Here is a 13,726-nt window from a genome sequence, read left to right on the forward strand (position 1 = left end):
TAATCAACAATAGTACATACCGCTAATGAATTTCAATTGTCTTCTAGCTAGCATAATTTTTCCTATTTCATGACGATACAATAGGTACAGGAAAAACATTATTTGCACCAAATACTTCCAAAATATAAATATAATATATATAAACATAATTTAGTTTTACGCTATTTTAAGAAAATTTGAGTTTTTGTAGAAGGTCAATGACCTTTTGACCTCTAGTTACGTATAACTGTTGTATTAATTGTTTTTTTAATGTATATTATTAGTAGAATATATATACTCTACACATTGGTACTAAAGCTATTTAGATATGATTATAAAACAATGGATTATAGGCATAAACGCGACCCCCTACCCCAAAATTGTTTACATTACATTTGATCAAGAATCAATTTCAATAAGAATAGTACATCATTACTTTTAAAATTCTTCTAGTTAACATCATGTTTCCTATTTTATATATCGATAGGTACAGATAAAACACAATTTTGATTAAATGCATATACAATTATGGCACAATATTACAGTTAATCATTTTTTAAAGGAAAAAATGAGTTTTTGTAAAAGGTCAATAACCTTTTGACCTCTAGTTATATAAATAAATGTTGTATTTTGTTTTTTTAAATTGCATATTAGAAAGAAATATATATTCTACACATTGATATCAAGATTATTGAGATTGGATTATAAAACCACAAGTTATGGGCATAAATGTTACCCCCTACCCCAAAATATTTATGGAATAAAATCACTATATAGTTGTTGAGATTACGTAAAATATAATGTGTTCCAATGCTTCAATTTTCGGTGACTTTTAATATGTCATTATAAATTACATTTGGAATGAAAAAATTAATGTTTCGTTACTATTGCAATTTGTGGTGGGTTTACCTCTAAATATCACTAGATTGACTGGACTAATAAGTACAGTATACAATACGTTAGAGTGTGGTAGAGTGCGAGACAATAATAGCCAATCAGTTATCTGCACCTTATGAAGCGAAATTAAAAGATTTCCTTTTCATACAAATTCGCACCCATACATGTTTTGGCCGTAAGAAACAATCGCAGGTCTCTGTAAATTCACGGGCAAAAAGTAAGTTTTAAATGTTTTTAGATGCAAAATTTTGTATCAAATTATTTTTAATTATTTAACTAAAAATTTGGATAGTTTAGATAAATCGAGATAAAAGAACAATAAGCCTAGTACGTTACAGCATAATCTAGAGGAAGTAAAAATTGTTATATCAAAATGTACATGGCTTGACAATTCACATTCCTAACACTGCATAGGGAAAATGAATATTTTACGTGAGGTAATTTTCCGACTGTAAAATCAACGATGGGTATTATCAACTTTCCTCATTCACATCCTTTTAGAAAGAAATAACTGGTAAAGAAAGCCTGTCTAGTGTGGTAATTATTGTAGTATTGAAGTATAACTTCGGCTTTAGAAGTCACGATGCTTAACTTTGTATAACCAAATTATGATGGGTTGAATAGTTGTACAGTATTCATAGTGAAATTCATCAATACGTTATTAAACGTATAATCATACATACATAAACATTTAATTACTTTATGAATTTCAATATAACAAATAATTTTACAAAGAGATGGAACGGCTAGCCCTGAATCACAATGCAAAGTATTGTACAATTTTAAAAACATGAAAACACAATACAAATAAAGATAACAAAACCCATGACGGTAACAGGATAAGACATAAGAAAAGCTATCTCTAAACATAAGAATGAATGAACTGCGGAGAGCAGAAACATGAACACTAGTTGATCATACCCAGTATCAGTTTTGATTTTACCTTCATTCGGGAAAACACCTCACGTATCATGTGATGTTGTATTACCAAATATTCCTATGGTACTTCGAAAATAGATACAGTACCGAGAATCGCCTGACGTATCTAAAGTGTAGGCGTATAGTCATGGTTTGTAATTTACAAGTCTGTAATCCTGCTGGCTGACGCAATTAATTTTCTTTACAGATTTAATGGAGGAAATATATTGTGCAATAATAATTCTCCTAATGTTTCAACTATCTTGTAAGTAAGAAAATAGACAACTTTCTTTTAAAAAAAATCGTATTCATAAACAAATAAATACGTAATTAAACAAATTAATTTAAGTGCGATGTAGCATGTTATGTTGAGTTACAATGCTCAGTAGATGTTTCTGTGATGTGATTGAATAGAAATGTTTTTCTTGAAATCGATTGTTGTTGACATTTTTTGTTTAAAAATGTAGCCATTGATTTTCTTCTAAGCCAAAATATATAAACTCATACCATGTATTCTATTCAGTTGTAAATTGTCAAACTAGACCTGTAGTCAGTGTACACGATGCTACTGGTAAATTAGGTGAGAGTGTTGTTATCAACTGTGATTACACACTAAGTGGTACAAGAACACTTCAGGCTGCTCAGTGGTTCAATAGCACATCAACAGGAGACCAGTTAAACCTTCTTGTTAATAGTGCTCTAACAAATCCAAATGATGGATATGCAGTTGATACCTCACAAACTGGTGTAGCTACTCTCACCATTGTAAACACAGTGTTGTCTGATGATGGATACTATCTATGTAGAATTGTTGATTCACCTGCTGCTGAAACTGGTGACAATGTTGGAAAGCTTACTGTTTACTGTAAGTATGAATAATTACATCATTTAACAATGAATAAATATTTTATATTAAAAATAATTTATCTTTTAATGTTTACCAGTGGCTTATCAATAATCAATAAACATTTTATTTCTCAGAATAAATTGCATATCAACAAAAAATATCTAAATATCTACCAAGAAAAAAAAAAGGAAGAGTAAGATTATCAAACAATATCGTTGGTCAAAGAGCGAAGCTATCTCTATTGAGAGTACATTATATTATTATATTATTATCAATATACTAATTAAACTAGAGTAGTGAAGAAATATACTTTGAGAAAGTATTCATAAAAAGAGAAAAATAGGGAACGCCATTTTATCCTGCCGGTACTACACTCATTGAGATACAAAAATAATCTGATGCGTTTTGATAGTTGATTTCTGGAATACAGTATTCAATGCATCTGGTTCTTTAGTTCAAACAGTCCCACATGGTGAATGTAAGACTGTTTATTTTGCATTTACAGATCTTGAAGAACCAGTTCTGAATCCAACAAAGTTGTCTGTCAACGAAACTGAAGCTGTGACATTTACATGTTCTAACTTTATTGGTGTACCAACACCAATTACCGTCACATGGATCAAAGATGACGTCACACTTGGTGTTTCTGATACAGACAAGTATCCGTCTTCTGATGCAACATTAACGATTAATGACGTTGATGAAGATGATGAAGGAATGTATCATTGTAGAGCAGAGAATGCTGCTTACAGTGGAAATGAGGGAAAACTTAGTAATACTGCTACACTGTCAATAGGTTGGTTGAAATAAATATTTTATAACATGTTGATATAAATAAAATGTTATTTTATTGGGATCATAGTATTTTCTGTAGAACCAAAGAGCATGTCACAATTATAAGTGAAATATTCATATTATTTTATGCGGTAATGAAAATCACAGCGACAACTGAAATATTAGTTAATTTTAGTTATAAAAGGCCTTTTGTAATATGAACGCATGACGTGTTTTATTAATATTGCAATTGTTTTTATTTTCTATTTCTTTAGCATTAACGACGACTTCTTTTATATCCAGTAAGTCAACTACACGTAGATTTTGCTTGCATGCTTTGTATTGTAAATTTCCGGGTTTTTGCTTTTGCGAAAAGAAAAAAAGGGATAGAAATGGAAAGGGATATCCCCGCCCCATCCCATGATCTGTATCACGCTTAAAAAGGAAAATAATGATGACCTTTGTTTGTTAACACTACATTATTGTAAACATGTTTAAAACACATGGAAACACTAATCCTTCTGTAGTATTCGTTCAGTTTTAAGTACAGAAGTTCCAAAGAGAGAGAATGATTGTAATTCAACTGGTCTTGTTGTTGGAATGACGTTTGTTGGTGTGCTCATTGGATTCATTATCTGTTTGATTGTGGGTGTTTTCCTCAGCAAAATAAGGAAGTCAAATTCACAGGTAAAAATTCTGAAAGTAGAACCAAAAGCAAAAGTGCATACTTAAAATGGCCAAAGGTTTAATGAAATACCGCACACTCAAGTAATGGAAACTATTTTAACATTAAATATGATGTTTTATTTTGAAGGTACCTACATCGAAAAACACCAACCAATCAGGGGTAAGGATGCCATACTTCAACTTTAAGTATTCACTTTACTCATCATCATTATCATCATCATCAATTATTATTGTCACCAATATATCAATAAAGGTTTACACGATTTTCATTCTTCTTTTTCCATGCACTAACTTCTTAAATTTTTTTTAGCAGCAGGCGTATATGACTTATACTGGAGAGATAGATAAAGAAACAAACCACACATACCAAGATTTACAGAAGAAAGACGATAATCAAGCTGTATATGTAAATGTTAAAGCAAAAAAGGACAAAAAATAATATACATGTTTAATATATAAAAATAAAAGAAATACATTATTATTATTAATTTTCTTATTATTAATGGAATATCATTGGTTTGAAACTACAATCACATAACCTCTTGTTGATTTTGTTATAGAATATAGAATAAAGAGAAATCATAACATTGAGAAAGTGTTTTCTTTCTCTAGATTTAACTCTTTAACGCGACAAATTTAATAACAAGGAAATGTGAATACTGCAATTTGTATTATCATTAACTAAAAAAAATATACACAAGTACTTATAGTGACATAATATATACCAATGTTATATAGCAACATGTGATATAAAGATGAAAACCACAGACATACTTGAAAAATGTAAAAAAAATATATGTAACTAACAACGATACATTTATTAAAATGTTATTTTCTATTTTTGATTGTTTTAAATTAAAACTTGCTTGTATTAGACCAACTTTGATTCGTTACTTTGAAATGTTTGAATGCATTAGTAAATTTACATATAATGACTATACCAGCATAAGAAGGGAAATAAACTAGACTATCAATGATTTTAACACCAACACACGTGTAATTGTAGTATTGTTATATAGCGTTCTTTAATTTAATTTGCCTTCAAGATGTGTTTTGGTTGCTTGCTGCCATGGTTTTTCAAAGAGTTGTATAATGTTCAAATTGATCTTTAAACGGAAAAATTTAATTCTAGGGACAAATTGGACCGGGTTTAGGTGCAATTGAGGTTCATTTCTGTTTTTTAAGGAAGACATTTAAGAAATACCACAGCTTGAGTTTGCACTGTCTGAACGCACTGTATAAACATGGAGGTATAAATACATCCATGGTATAAATAAGGCCTAAAACCATGTCATTAAATAATGGTTACTAATTAAAAAGATTAATTTGACCATCTTGATTTGGACGGAAGTACATTACACTATAATTATGAGGGAAGTAAACACAATATATCACAAGCCTAACAAATGCAGTATACACTAAAAAAGATAACAATCAATATTTAAAAGTATACAATACAGTAGAGTGTGGTAGAGTGCGAGACAATTATATTATTATTTATAATATCGAAGCGGGGTTTAAATATTTCAATCATTTTACAGATTTGTAATGGAGGAGAAATGTAAAGGTGCGATAGTTCTTCTGATTGTTCAACTTTGTGGTTGTAAGTATGAATATTGAAAATACCTGCAATGATGAATGATGTAACCAATCCTAGATAAAACTGTATATTTTTGTAATCATGTTTGAATCGAAGTTGTTGCATTTAAAATGCAGCCTGACAATTTCGGTGGTTTATTTGTTTTATAAATGCTTTAAGTTTGCAATCTTTTTCGTTCATAATTATATTTTAATAATCAACGTGAACAAATACTAGTTTGGATACAACTAGATTATTTAAACACATTTGTTTTTATTTTCTTATTTGTTAAAGTTACAAATGGTCAAACTGAACCTGTAGTCAATGTGCAAAATGCTAATGTTAAATTAGGTGAAGATTCTGTTATCACATGTGAATACACACTCAGTGATTCAAGAACACTTCAGGCTGCTCAATGGTACAATAGCACATCAATAGGAGATAGGTTAAACCTTCTTGTTAATAGTGCTGAAACGAATCCAAATGGTAGATATGCAGTTGATACCACACAAACTGGTGTAGCCACTCTCACCATTGCAAACACAGTGTTGTCTGATGAGGGATACTATCAATGTAAAATTATTGATTCACCTGCTATTGAAACTGGTGAAGATTATGGAAAACTGACTGTTCAATGTGAGTACAAATTGTTATATCATTTAACAAGACCTATTTTCACATTTAAAATAATCTTAATTATTATAATATTTACTTTAAGGTTATAGGTTAGTCCAAAAAGCATTGCAATATACCTTATCGTTTATTTATTTATAGAACTTTTTTAACATCTCCATTGAGATCCAGCTAGTGATACCCATTTATCAGTAGTTTGCCTTTTGATTTATGTTTACATTTAATATTTTCACGTACCTGTTAATGTTCGCCATTGGCTAACGAATAATAAATAATCAATCAATTTAAATAGTATGCATAAGTAAGAAAATAAATAGATTTGTAAAAAGCTAACCAGGAAGAGAGATATTACTATTCTTTTCTGGGCTTCAAACAAAAGCATTAATCAAAGAGAAGCTATCCCTATTGATACATTGTATTCAATTAATATACTGATTGTTGATCAGGTTTCATAAAACCAAACACTTAACATACAAAATGGAAGACCAATGAAAGTACAGTACAGTACAATAAGAAGATAAAACAAGGTCGTCGTGAGGTGGTTTCCCGAATGATCGTAAAATCAAAACGGTACTGGTTATGACCAACTAACATTATTATCACCGGCTAGTCATCCATTCATAGAAGTACTAATGTAGTAGCCTACCTGTACGGCGACCATAGAATGTGACCCGAGGCATGACTAACTACGACTTTTAGATGATAGAAAGTTGAAAAAAAATGTTACGAGTAGTTGTACGACATGAAGATGTTTATGAAATTATGTCAATAATGTTTACACACTAGGCATACAAATAGTAAATGTTTGTTAGTAAAAATAATTTTGAGTTAATAAGAATAAGATATAAGGAAGAAAACATTTTTTCTCAACTTTCTATCATCTAAAAGTCGTAGTTAGTCATGCCTCGGGTCACATTCTATGGTCACCGTACAGGTAGGCTACTACATTAGTACTTCTATGAATGGATGACTAGCCGGTGACAATAACGCTAGTTGGTCATAACCAGTACCGTTTTGATTTTACGATCATTCGGGAAACCACCTCACGATGATGATAAAAGTAAAATTTTTTGTTTTTTGCCTTTACAGATCTTGAAAACCCGGTTCTGATTTCAACAGGATTGTCCGTTAACACAAATGAAACTGTGACATTTACGTGCTCTGATCTTATTGGTATACTGACACCGATTACCATCACATGGATCAAAGATGACGTCATACTTGATTTGTCTGATACACAAAAGTATCCAACTTCTGATGCAACATTAACGATTAATAATGTCAATGTAACAGATAAGGGAGTTTATCGCTGTAGAGCAGAGAATGCTGCTTACAGTGGAACAGATGGGAAACTTAGTAATCCTGTTACACTGTCAATAGGTTGGTGGGAATAAATTTGTTACAACTTGTTGATACAAATCAAATCGTATTTTATTGGGATCATTCATAGTACTAGAGGGTGAGCTCGCTTCACTCGCTCTCCCTCTAGGAAGTGTAGATGATGGTTCTCGGAATGATAATGACTCGGGTAAAAAGGTTTAGAAGGACATTCTGGCCTGGACAATTTCGGTCGGTTACCATTATTTAAATGCTTTTGATATTCGTAAAACCAAACCTACTCACTAACCTGTTTCACAGTGTCTTACATGATTAATAGCGTTTTACGTATATGTTTGAAAAATTTCATCTGGTTGTGGAATAGGTATTAAATAAAATTTCTTTTTGAACAACCAAAAACTAATTTAAGCGAACTTACAGTACGTTTCGAAACCTATCAGGGTTCATTCTCAACTGGCGTTTCATCGTCTAGCGTTGTTAATTCCATGACGACGATGAGTTGGTATAGCGCCACCAATAGGTCCAAAAGGACGTGCCCCCTTCTCTTTCTTCAATAGTTGATCATATATGTGTGATAATTCGTGGGCTCCTTCATCTATGTTCATGATTTTGATATATCCTGTTTTACGTATAGTGTTTATTGTAGATTTGAAAAGTGGTAAAAAAAGAATAACAAAAATGATTGGTAAATTGTAGATAACAGTTCGATGAAATCTACTAAAAATAATATAATTGTGATATAATACATTGTTGTGTGTATAAATGTGGATGGGCGTTTATTAGATGGTATTTGGATGGGTGGGGGAGGGGCGGATTGGGAGGAGTGGCGATAATTATTTTAATTGATGTTTTATTGGGAAGGTGTTCCGGGCATTTATTCAAATAAATACCATCCTAATTGGTATACTTAATATATTATTTCGCGACACAGTGAGCCGTTTTGGCCTAAGAAGGAAGACGCTTTAGACGGCTTGCAACATGGGCAGAAGTATCCCAGTGTCCTGTATGTACTATACTATACCTTCACACGCCCGGGTCAAAAAAACAAAATTGCTATCACCACCAAGCACCAACGGCCAACATAGTTGAAACAGGGAGTTGTTTTACAACTCCTTGGTGGAAACCAACGATGCAGGGAACTTGCAAGGTGATTGACACACCTTACCGTGAACCCGGAAATTACTTCTACCGCGCGTAGAGTTAAAATTTACCGATTGAAATCAGAAAATGTCTTATAAAACCCTTTATAATATCTTCCTAAGAAAAAAATATGGAACAATAGCGTAGTACTGAAAACTAATGTTATCAAATATACGTTTCGCGGTACATCTGAGATAGATAAGGTAGGTATCCAAGGCGGAGATTAGTAGCGAAGTTTTTTCATTGTGCTTGCCTATGTTAACCATAATTTATATATAGATACAGTAGGTATTTTTTGTAGGACCAAAGAGCAGGTCATAATTATGAATGGAATATTCAAGTTTAATGTTATTTGGTAATGACAATACACAGCGAAAACTGAACGTTTTAGTTAATTTTAGTTACTAGATGGTAGTGCCCACAGCCAGATGGTTCTCGAATACACAGTAATTCCAGCGAGAAAAAACTTTAGATTTCAAATGTACATACCGCAGGACTATAATACATTGTCGTTTACAGAAACAAATAAATAGAAACAATGATTTATGTAGTCAACCAAAAAATGAAAAATGAATTACTTCCTAAAGAGAAACTTGTCACACAATTTTTATTTGGACTCATTTAAACAAACCCAATTTGTGTTTTGTATGTAACATTAGGGATGGGGATAGGAACAAAGAGGAACATTTTTTTTAATATATTCGTATCCACTGAGTAACGAAATATTTTGTTCACGCTGCTGCTTTAGCCAGGTACGTTCCAAGAGGACTACTCATTCAGAAGCTAAAGCAAGCAGCATTTATAGTTCAAGAGGCCGACGTTTTTGGTACTTTCTAAACTTGGACGGGTCATACTAAAATTACAAGCCCCAAAGCACATATCTGGTAGAATAGAGTCTGTCAACATAGGCCAGTATTATAATAATTCACTGTCAAATAATCAAAACATTATTTCTGGTATTTACAATGAGTACCATTTGACTGTCAATCTAGACAGATATGTATATAATACTGTAATTTGCTGTCAGATAATCATTGGATTATTATCAAAACAGTCCATATACAATTTGTTGACACTTGAAACATCTAGGCTTGATGAAGTGACCCAGACTTGACCTTAGCAATAAAATAAACTAAAGTGACAGAAATTGAGTCTGTTTAGTATAATAAAGTAATATTATTTATACATCATTTTTATTAATATAAATTATTTAATAAGCACATCATCTTTTACAGATTCAGTATTTTTTATTTTTCAATTTCAATTGCACAATTGACATATCAAAGTATGAATTCTTGTTGTATTTTACTTCAAATACAAACGTTATTCACTTCTGTAATAAAACAATAATATTTATTCATGTATAAAAACAGAAAAGAAACATTTAATTATAACCCCAAAACCATTGACTGACAGATAATTTAAGTATTTTTTGCTTTAAATTACATTTTTTCAGGTAAATAATTGTTTGGTTAACGTGAATAACTATTATGTGACAATAAAATGACACATTCAATCAATCAATCAATCAATCAATTTATTTCTCAAATAAAAACAAAATACAGTTACATTTTTCTAGAAATAATAGATAATAAATGAGAAAAAGGGTACCCCAAAAACAAATTTGAAATAAAAATTACTTTTCAGGGGACAATATATCTTTAAAACTGTTACGTCAACAAGCGAGCGGCGTTTGTTTGTTAGAAATAGTTCTTATTTATGTTTTATAGGCCAATAAATAATATACCACTAAATACAGTAAAACATTTGCGAATTAATACTTTGTTAAAACTGTCACTGTCATAGTCGATTAAAATAGTAAAGTACATGTAACGATACACCACTGTATTTTTTTAAAAGAAAATCGGCCTTTCTTCAAAATTATGATGCTGTACTCGAGCTGTTTAACCGGTTTTCAGATATTAAAAACAATTATCGTAGGAGGAGATAGGAAAATGCGAAGCATCCTCGTATTGTTATATGCGGGTATTTTTCAAGATGGACATCCATTAGACAGTGTATACCACGATCGGAAAACCCCTATTTGGTGCAAATCGTTGAACCTAAATTTGTTTTAATTGTCAATAAATTATCTAACTCAATTTAATTAGTAAACAGGGTTACATCAGGTGATTAAAATCAGTTCCGAAAGTATGAACCAACTTTAAATACCATCGAGTAAAAAGTCTAGAAGTAAGGCGCGATTTACCGATTTTTTCCCTAAATTTCCGTAAATTTATATATAGATAACAAGGCCATAAATACATGGCTGCAGTCGCGTGCGCAAATTTGAGTTAGTGTTTACCGACATTTAGTGTTTACCGACCAACCGACCGACATAGTTTTAGTTGCACGCGACTAAAAAGCGGTTTTGTAATATGAATGCTTGACGTGTTTTACTAATATTGCTTGTTTCTCTATTTCTTTAGCATCGACGACAACACCTTTTATATCCAGTAAATCAACAACATGTAGGTTTTGTTTGCTTTTTGCATTTTTATTTCCGTAAACTTCCGGGTTTTTGCATTTGCGTTAAGCAAATAAAGGATTTAAATGGGAAGGGATATCCCCCTCCATCCTCATGATCTGCATGAGTGCTTAAAAGAGACAATAATGATGATTTGTATATTTGTCAACACTACATTATTGTAAATATGTTTAAGACACATGGAAACACTAATCCTTCTGTATTTATTGTTTTGTTTATTGTTATATATATTATACTGTATATATATAAGGTTCCAACTGTGTAATTACAATTACATTAAAATGTATATGTAATACATATCATATTAATGATGTTAGAATTGAAGTTTAACGTAAATTTTTCCATGCAAAAAACATATTGTGAGTGCAATTTCGGTGGTTTAGTTGTAAATGCTTTTATTATTATTGCCTACTTATTTTTATAATCTAAATAAACGTGAACAAATGTCATTTTAATGATAAAACATGACTAGCTGCATGGAGAGGGAATGAGCTCGTCAGACAGACCAGGACCACAGCATAGCCAAGAAAGAAAGGAATAACTGGCACCAGTTGGGAGAGGACTTTTCCCAGAAGTGGGGCGATATGAGGAAAGAAAGAAATATTAGCTTGACCATTCAGTTGGAATGGGGTTTTGCTTAATATTGTTAGTTTATTTGTTTTATTTTCTTTTAGTTACAAACGGTCAAACTGAACCTGTAGTCAATGTACAAGATGCTGTTGTCAAATTAGGTGACGATACTGTTATCAGCTGTTATTACACACTTAGTGGTACAAGAACACTTCAGGCTGTTCAGTGGTTCAGTAGCACATCAACAGGAGTTAGGTTAAACCAACTTGTTAATAGTGCAGATACAAATTCAAATGGTAGATACGCAGTTGATACCACACAAACTGGTGTAGCTACTCTCACGATTGCAGACACAGTGTTGTCTGATGATGGATACTATCTATGTAGGATTATTGATTCACCTGCTATTGAAACTGGTGAAGATTATGGAAAACTTACTGTTCAACGTAAGTATCGGAAATTGATAAGAAATATGAGAAAAACTAAATCCCATGCAAGATCATTAATTTATTTTGCCTTTACAAACTAGTTTTGAATTAAATAGAATTCTCTGTTAGAACAACAACAACAAAAACGGAAACTTAGTAATACATCCACACTGTCGGTAGGTTGGTTGGAATAAACTGTTTATGCAATAATATCATTGTTTATAGTTTATCTTGTAATGGAAATAAAGCATAGGTACACAGTGAAAACTGGAAGTTTCAGTTTCAGTAATACTTATAATAATGAATGTTTTATTATCATTGCAATTGTTTATTTTCTATTTCTGTAGCATTAACGACAACTTCTTCTATATCCAGTAAGTCAACAACATGTAGGTTTTTTGCTATTTGCATTTTTATTTACGGGTTTATGTTTTTTATGTCCAGGTTTTGCATTTGTGTTAAGCATATAAAGGATAGAAATGGGAAGGGATATCCCCCTCCATCCCCATGATCTGCATGAGTGCTTAAAAGGGCAAATAATGATGACCTTTGTATATATTTGTCAACACTACATTATTGTAAATATGTTTAAAATCGCATGGTAACACTGTACTAATAATTAGTACAGTGTTACCATGCGATTTTAAACATATTTACAATAATGTAGTGTTGACAAATATATACAAAGGTCATCATTATTTGCCCTTTTAAGCACTTAAACTAAACAATTATTGTTTAGTTTTAAGTACAGAATTTCCAAAGAGTGAGGGCGTATGTAATTCAACTGGTCTTGTTGTTGGAATGACGTTTGTTGGTGTGCTCATTGGATTCATTCTCAGTTTGATTGTGGGTTTTATTATCATCAGCAAAATAAGGAAGACAAAGTCACAGGTGAAGTATGATTTAGAAAGTTGACCCAACAGCAAGAATATAGGAATAAAATAACTAAATGAAATAACGCATACTTTTGGTAATGGAAAAGTATTTTAACATTTAATATGATGTCTTATTTTAAAGGCACCGACATCGAAAAACGCCAGCCAATCAGGGGTAAGGATGCTATACTTTAATTATTCACTTTACTCATCATCATCATCATTATTATTTTTACTATTGTCACCAATACAGCCAATAAACGTTTACACTATTTTCATTCTTCATTATTCATGCAATAAACTTCTGTATTATTTTTAGCTGCAAGAGTATATGACTTATACTGGAGAGACAGATAAAGAAACAAACCACACATACCAAGATTTACAGAAGAAAGACGATAATTAAGCTGTATATGTAAATGTTAAAGCAAAGAAGGACAACAAATAATATACATGTTTAAAATAAAATAAGTATATTATTATAATCAATAGAATGATTGCAATGGTTTGAAACTACAATCACATACCTCTTGTTGATTGTTTTTATAGAAATAGAAGAAGTGTTTTCTTTCA

This window comes from Antedon mediterranea, chromosome 8 (genome assembly GCF_964355755.1).
Source record: "Antedon mediterranea chromosome 8, ecAntMedi1.1, whole genome shotgun sequence".
NCBI classification, from domain to species: domain Eukaryota; kingdom Metazoa; phylum Echinodermata; class Crinoidea; order Comatulida; family Antedonidae; genus Antedon; species Antedon mediterranea.